This window comes from Lemur catta, chromosome 6, assembly GCF_020740605.2.
Source record: "Lemur catta isolate mLemCat1 chromosome 6, mLemCat1.pri, whole genome shotgun sequence".
NCBI lineage: Eukaryota > Metazoa > Chordata > Mammalia > Primates > Lemuridae > Lemur > Lemur catta.
In genome coordinates this window covers 5,955,318-5,964,121 of record NC_059133.1, presented here as the reverse complement: position 1 = coordinate 5,964,121, position 8,804 = coordinate 5,955,318, and positions in this window count along the sequence as shown.

The window sequence follows — 8,804 nt, the reverse complement described above, 5'->3', positions numbered from 1 at the left end:
TTTATTTTTTGAGACAGAGTCTTGCTCTGTTGCCTGGGATAGAGTACTGTCGTGTCAGCCTAGCTTACAGCAACCTCGAAATCCTGGGCTCAAGCAATCCTCCTGCCTCAGCCTCCCAAGTAGCTGGGACTACAGACGTGCACCACCATGCCCGGCTAATTTCTATTTTTAGTAGACATGGGGTCTCGATCTTAGAGATGAGATCTCGCTCTTGCTCAGGCTGGTTTCCAACTCCTGAGCTCAAGTAATCCTCCCTCCTCCACCTCCCAGAGTGCTAGGATTACAAGCGGGAGCCACCTAACGCCCAGCCTAATTTTATCTTTTGACAATAGAGAAATAGATGTATAATAACTGATTAGAATGTGTCTATAAATAAAGGATCTCATTCATAATAGCATTTTTTAAAAAGTAAAATGCCAACAAATAAATTTAGCAAGGATTGTGTAAGTTCTATATGAAGAAAAGGGGCATAAAGGAAGATCTGAGTAAAAAAAAAAAAATCCAGGCTTTATTCTGGTATGAGAAGCCCAATATCAAAAAGTTCAACTTTTCTCTAAATTAATTATGCATTTAATAAAATCTCAACAGGATATTTTAAAAGTTAATCAAATGATTCATCTAGATGAGTAAATGTGTGAAAATAGCTAGGAAAATTCTGAAGAGGAAGAGTAATGAGGAAGGACTGACTCATTAGCTATTAACAGATGTAATGTTAGAGTTATTATGATGAATATTGTTATCTAAGGACTTCAGCCCTTAATATGCTCCAGCCTATGTTCCAAGGGCTTTATAAGAACGAAATCATTTGGTCTGCGTAACAACACTTGAGGTAGTAAATATTAGGGTTTCAGGAGCTCAATACGATGACCCTTTCCCCCTGCCCAAGCTTAAAACAGCTGAGAGGACCAGGTCTTAGGGAGGTGAGAGGGGCATATCTTTCTGTTACTGCTGGAAGCTGGATTCCAGGGTGAGGCTTAGGCGGTGGCAGCAGTGGCCTTCTTCAAACAGAACTCAATTAAGGGCATGAAAAGACAAGCTACAGACTGGGAGAAAATATTTGTAAAACATGTATCTGATAAAGGACTTGTATCCAAAATATACGAAGAACTCAACAAGAACACGAGCTACTGGGATGTTGAGGCACAAGGATCACATGAGCCCAAGAGTTCCAGTCCAGCCTGGACAACGCAGCAGCAAGACCCCTTCTCAAACAAAACAAACCTCAGCAAGAAAACCAACAACCCAATAAACAATGAAAAAAAGATCTGAAGAGATACCTCACCAAAGAAGATATACAGATGGCAAATAAACATGAAAAGATGGCCAACATCATATACAGTAGGGCATTGCAAATGAAAACAAGTACCACATACATCTATGAAAATGGCTAAAATCCAAAAGACTAACAGTACAAAATATGGTGAGGACACGGAGCAACAGGAACTGCCACTCACTGCTGGGGGAATGCAAAACAGTGCAGCTGCTTTGGAAGACAGCTCCGCAGTTTCTTACAAAGCTAAGCATAGTCATACCATGTGACCTAGAAATCACACTCTTAGTTATTTACCCAACTGATTGGGAAACTTGTGTCTGTACAAAAACCTGCATATTAATGTTTATAGCATCTTTATTCGTAGTTGCCCCAAACTGAAAGCAACCAAGATGTCCTTCAATAGGTGAACTGATAATGAAATGATGTATATCCAGACAATGGAATATATTTTTTCTTTTTCTTTTTTAAAAAATTTTATAAATATTTTTTCTTTTTCCTTTATTTAAAGGATAGTCAAGTGAAGCGGTGGGAGTGGAGAAGGAACAAAGGAATCTGAAACTGGTTGTGATCAATTAGCTGTAAATACCGCTACAGTCCCCTACCAGCCCAGACAATGGATTATTATTTGGTGCTAAAAAGAAATGAGCTATCAAACCACAAAAAAACATGGAAGAACTTTAAATATATATCACTTAGTCAAAGAAGGCCAGTGTGAAAAGGCTATATACTACATGATTCCAACCATAAGACATTCTGGAAAAGGCAAACCTATAGAGATAGTACAGAGATCAGTGGTTGCCAAAGGTCCCAGGGGAGGGAGAGAGGGATGACTGGGTGGAGCATGGTGGAATTTTAGAGCGAGCAGAGAAACTATTCCCTATGATTCTGAGTGATGTAATGGTGGATGCATGACATCACGCATTGTACAACACAAACAGTGCACTCTAATGTAAATTATGGCCTTGAGTTAATAATGGTATATCAATATTATTCCAGCAATTATAACAAATGCACCACTCTAATGTTAATAACAGGGGAAATTATGAGTGAGGAACACAGGGTATGTGGGAACTCTGTAGTATCTACTCATTTTTCTGTAAATCTAAGATTGCTCTAAAAAATTTAAGTCTATTAAAAAAATCCCAGAGATGGACAGACTTTCCCCACCCTGCCACAGCTGTGAATGTCATTAGGCAGGAGTGACAGGGGCTCTCTGGTAGCAGGAGGGAGAGACGGGCCCTGTGCCCAATTCCTCCTCCCAACTCACCAATCAGGTGAGACTGTCTCCTTCCTCTGGGGCCTGAGATCTAAGTGTTGATGAAAATCATTTCCAGGAAAACAGAACAGCGGAGTGAAGAAGGGCAGAAACCCTACAGAAAGTTTTACTTTATTCCTTTATGAAAAAAAAAATTGGTTCTGTCAATCAATGCAGAATGGCATCAAACGGATCACTTGAGAGTCCAGAAATTGACCTAAATATAAAGATGGCATTTCAAATTGGGGAGGAGGGGAAGTGAATTACTCAATAAATACGGTTGGGGAGAGAGAGACTCATGAGAGCCTCACTGCCTGTCACTGGACCTAAGATGCCACCATCAGAGCCACTCACTCTGGGTTAAGGTAAGGCCACAGAAGCCCACTATCGACCCCATTCTCCCCTGGGAATACTAACAAGGACCTACTGCTGCTGACCTGAGCAGCCCAGAAGCCTTAAGCCAGGGCCTGGGGGGACACACCCCAGTCTGCGAGGGGCAGGGGTACCGACCAGCCCGGGGGTGAACCAGGTGAGGTGAGGCGGGCAGAAGCCAGTGTGTCTGCGTGTGTGCGCACATGCGTGCGCGTGTAGGTGTGTGAGCCTGCGGGTGCGGGTCTGTGTGCACATGTGCACGCATGTTTGCATGCCTGTAGTGGGCCGTGCATCGGGTGTGTGCACGCTGCACGTGTGTGTGCGCCCACGGTGTGCATGTGTCCATCCAGCGTGGGGAGAGAAGTCCAGGACGGAAAGCCGTGGTCTGTAGAGGATTTGGGTCGGCCGGGTGTCAACCCCTCTGACCTCCCCCTCCCTTTGTCCCTGGGAGGCGCACGGTCGCCACGGATCCCCAGCCGGTACCCCTCGACCGCGACGGCTCTGGGGAGAGATGGGGGACGGCGGGGCAGGGGAGACCCGGGCTAGGGTGGCGTCCCTCGCCCAGAGATCGGGAGTGGGGGCGCTCTTGAAGGGAGGCTTCGGCCCCCAGGGGGCGCCCCCGAGCCAGGAAAAGGCTCCCAGGGCCTGGGTCCTGCCGCCCCTCCACCCAGTCTGTACTCTCACCCCAACCCGCCCCCGCCCCAGCTCTCAGCCCCAAATTCGGCTCCGTCTACCCCTTCCCGTGCCCACCTCGGGCCTCTCTGGGAGGGGCGTGTGTCCGTGGGGCTCGCGCTGCTCCGGGAGCTGTTGGGGTCACCCGGCTGCTCGCCTGGTGGGGAAGAGGCCTCAGACCCCGCGGTCGGTGCAGCACCTGGGCCGCGGGGCTGCACGGAAACCCGAGGAGAGAGCGGGGACCCCGCCCAGGGTGGGCTGGACAGGCAGCGGAGGCTCCCGGGAGGCCTGGGAGGAAGAGTTGATGGGTGCAGAAGGGTGTCCGGGCGAGGGCTAAGGAGACCCGAGGCCCGCGGGCGGGCAGGGCTGGGGACACGGAGGGCCCTGGGCGGGGGCAGCAGCCTGGGGCGCTCACCACCGAGTCCCCTCTCCTCGCTGAGCTGCGGCCCCTGAGTCTGTGCCTTCAGCATCGGAGGGTCACACGGGCTCTCCAGCGCCCCAGGGAACCTGATGCTGGGGACAGCGCACCTGAATGGAGGCCAAGTTGGTGCCCACCCCGCAGGGGACGCCAAGTGCCTTGGGGGCGCATCCCCAGGTTCAGTGAGGGCGTGCTGGTCAGTGCTGAGGACAGGGCCGGGCACAAGGAAGGTGGCCCACTCTGGAGCTTTCTTCCTTCCCCTTCCTCCTCCTTCCCTTCCAAACACACTGCTTCCTTTTATGAAAATCAAGAAACACACCCAGCCCCTTCCCTTCTGTATTCTACCTGTTAACTTCTTTTATATTAATAGTTTCCCCTCAGGGTGACATTTCTATTCCTGAGAAAGTTCCAGCAGCTACCTACTTTTTTTTTTTTTTTGAGACAGAGTCTCGCGCTGTCGCTCTGTCACCAGGGCTAGAGTGCCATGGCATCAGCCTAGCTCACAGCAACCTCAAACTTCTGGGTTCAAATGATCCTCCTCCCTCAGCCTCCCGAGTGGCTGGGTCTACAGGCCCTCACCACCAGGCCCGGCTACTTTTTTCTATTATTAGTGGATATGGGATCTTGCTCTTGCTGGTCTCAAACTCCTGATCTCAAGGGACCCTCCCACCTGGGCCTCCCAGAGTGCTAGGATTACAGGGTGAGCTGCCGCACCTGGCCTGCTAACTACCTTAACCCCAAAGGAAGCGCTCGTTTCAGGCACAGAGCCAGGCCCTTCTATTCCAGCCAGGGAGCTGCCAGGTGAGGGTGGGGTGCTGGGGGTCTGCAGGTCCAACCCCACCTTGCATCCAGCCCAGTGGGGGTGGGAGGAATGGTGTTCCCAAGCACAAACTGTGGGGTGAGCCAGCATTTCCCAGGGGACTTCCTGCAGAGCCCGAGCAGGTGAGACTTGAGCAGGTGAGGCCCAGGTGGATCCTGCTGGAGGAGTACAAGCTGTTGCATGACCTGTGCTATCTCAGGCCACCTGTCCTCCTGGGCAATGGTGACCAGGGCCTTTCCTGTCACTGGTGCCATCTGTCACTGGGGCCATCTGTGCCTTCTGTGAAATACTGCCCCATTAGTGCAGAATTCCAAAGAGGGGACTGTTACTGAGAGCAGAGGTGGGGCCTGGGCCAGAGGGATCTTGGCTTGGCTTTTACACTGACATTGACCTTGAGCTGGTTACTTAACTCCCTGAGCTTATTTGTCTGTAAAATGGGAATCATTATACCTATTCTGTTCCTGGCAACCTTTTTAATGTCTCCAAGCCTCAATTTTTCTCATCTGTACAATGGGCTTAATCATGGCCTTTCCTATCTACCTTACAATTTTGTCATCCATCCATTGATCAAATAATAGTAATAAAGAAATGATAGTGCTTGCTACATGCCGGGCACTGTACACACGCCTTAATTCATCTATCCCTCCTGACCACTCTGGAAGGTGAAAGTCTGTATTACTGCCGTTCCACAGAAGACGAAACTGAGGCCAGTGACCTACGCACTCAGCATCACACAGCTGAACTTGATTCAGACCCAGGCAGCATGGCCCCATGGGCTACCTCCCTGTGCCAGGGACTGGTGTGGAGTAGCCCTCAGTAAATAGTGATTGAATAAATAACATGGCAAAAGTGCCCTGCACAGAGGGGGTCCAGCCCAGCGGCTCTGACTACCCAGGTCAGGACAGACAGGGCTCTGGAGGCATCCACACCTTACCCTGCTCATTGAAGCGATGAATGTTGCAGGTTTTTACACAGTAGCATGAAAATGATGGCAAGTATTTTCATCCTTATCTGAGGTCTGCGACTTTTATGGGTCTCCCGGGTATTCACAGGGCGGGGCTTTGGGTGAAAGCTTGAAACCCCCTGGTGTGATGGATAGAGTATGAATTTTATCCTCAGAGAGACCAGAGGTGGCCTGAATTGACCTGCTCATTTTCTACAAGCTCTGAGACACCCTGGAAGGGGATCCCAGCTCCTGAGCCCTTGGCATCCCCTGTTTCATGTCATAGACCCTCTTCTCTAGCGCGCACTGCTGTGGCTGCGGGGGCAGTACCAGAACAAAACAACGAACTTGCCTGGAAAGTACCTTCTTGGTAGCTTCTGATTACCTTAGTGAGTTTCAGTTCCTGCCAAACCATGGACTTCTACAAACAAGCCAATCACATGTGGACCCGGGGGGCAGCTCAGCCTCTTGGTACTACAAAGCCTGCCTCCCACAGCCCCTCTTATTCACTCTGTTCCCGAGCACAAGCCCTGTGTGGCCGTGTGTGGCATACAGTGTCCTCCTCCCCTAAACTATATGTGGCTCATAGACTGTTGTGGATCGCTTCTGTCCAGAGTCAGGTGTCTTGTGTTCAGCTGTTGCTGTAACCCTATAGCAGGAATCCTTCCCTCACTGGTGAGGTGGATAGAGGTGTTCTGGTTTATCTAACTCAGGTTACATAACTGGGTCCTATTTTCTTTGTTTTGTTTGAGATGGAGTCTCACACTGTCACCTGGGCTAGCATGCTGTGGTGTCAGCCTAGCTCACTGCAACCTCAAAGTCCTGGGCTCAAGCGATCCTCCTGCCTCAGCCTCCCGAGTAGCTGGGACTACAGGCATGTGCCACCATGCCTGGGTAATTTTTCTATTTTTAGTAGAGACGGGGTCTTGCTCTTGCTCAGGCTGGTCTTGAACTCCTGAGCTCAAGGGATCCTCCCGCCTCAGCCCTCCAGAGTGTGGGATTACAGGCGTGAGCCACCTCGCCTGGCCAGCTGGGACCTATTTTCTTCAGCACCTAGTAGTAATTTCCTCACTGTTCTCTAAGCTTTCACTCACAGTTTCTTTGAAGCCCTTCCTACTGTCCGGTCCTCAAACCATGGATTTTTTGTTTCTGCAGCATTCTACCTCCACATGCCAAACTGTCTTCTGGTCATCTACAGCTGCATAAAAAACCACCCCCAAATTTAGTGGCTTAAAACAAAGATCATTCCAATATTGCAATTTTGTGGGCTGGGCAAGATCATCTCTCAGCTCCATCCGACATCAGCTGGGATAACTTGGCTGGGCTGGAAAGTCCCCTTCCGAGTTGGGAAGCTCAGCAGGGACAGCTGGCTGGCTGGGGGCCTCTTTTACCTTCCTCATGGGCCTTTCTGTGCATGCAGCTGTGTGGGCTTCTTCACAGTGTGACCTTTGAGTTCTGAGAAAGAAAGTGGGAACTTCCTGTTCTCTTAAAGATCAGATCAGAAGTAGCACACCATCACTCTGCCACCGCCCCATGCCCAGGCCAGACATGGGGGGTTAGATGTAAGTTTCACATCTTTCTTTTTTTGGAGACAGACTCTCAATGGGTAGAGTGCCGTGGCATCAACCTAGCTCACAGCAATCTCAAACTCCTGGGCTCCAGCGACCCTCCTGCCTCAGTCTCTGGAGTAGCTGGAACTACAGGCACATGATACCACACCCAGCTAATTTTTTCTTTCTTTCTTTCTTTCTTTTTTTTTTAGTTACCCTGGTAATCTTTTTTCTGTTTTTAGTAGAGATGGAGGTCTCAATTTTGCTCAGGCTGGTCTTGAACTCCTGAGCTCAAACAATCCTCCCACCTTGGCCTCCCAGAGTGCTAGGATTACAGGCCTGAGCCACCGCGCCTGGCCAAGTTCCACATCCTGATAGAAGGAAGTGGCATGTATGTGCAGAGGAGAGGAATTGTTAGGAGCCATCTTTGGAGATTTGCTACCGGACCCCTGATTGCACCTATGAGGAAGCTGAGACTCAGAGATGGGACTGGTGGCTCAGGTGGCAGAGGAATAACAGAAATGACAGTGTTTATGGAGCCTCTCCTACGTGTCCAGGACTATGCTGACTGCCACCACATGCACTCTCACAACAATCAAATGAGGCAGGAACAATTATTATTCCTATTGTACAGATGAGGAAACCAAGGCACAAGCCGGTAGGTAACTTGCCTGCAGCCACATGGCTCATAGAAAGAGGGCCCAGAGCCCACCATCCAAACCAGCAGCAAAATCCAAAAACTGTTACATTTTTGTGTTGGGATGTGGTTTTGGCATTAACAACAAAGTGGAATTGTGCCCAAGATGCTAGTTAGTTCCAAATAAAACAAAATGCAACATTCTTCATGTTTTTGCACGTTGCATCTGGGAAACCACGCCATGCCATGGCCGGCACCTTCCCACAGGAAAGCTCTGAGCAGACATGGTTAGCTTCTCCCCAGTACCCATTCTTCTGTCATATACAGCAGCAGACTTTTTAGCTTGACACCTGCTCCCCATCTAGCGACTGTTTTTCCCAGCTCCCCTGGCAACTGAGGGAAGAAAGGTCTAGCTTACTGGATAAGAGCAGAAGTGATGGGAGTGAGGGCGTTCTCTGGGAAAGGTATGTTGGCTGAGTGTGGGTGCAATGGCAGGACTGGGGCAGCTGCTTTGGACCATGAGATGAAAGCTGAGTGTTAAAGGGGCAGAGCAGGGTTGCAGGAGCCTGGGGTGTTTGGATGACTTTGGGAAGCAGATCAACCTTTGAGCCCTGATGCCCACCTGTGGCCTCAGAGGGAAACACAACTCTACCTTTTTCGGTCATTGTGAATTGCAAGTGTTTGTTTCCACATCTGATACTGTATGTTAACTTGCAGGCTGTTTTCAGATGGGAGGATGTGTGCTCGTCCAGGGATGTAGTAGCTAGATCAGGAGACCGACAGCACTCGCAGTCCTGAGGTCCTGTTGTTACAGCATGAGACGGTTGGTTTGGGCTGAGGCCTCGTCAGCTTCTAGGCTCTGGA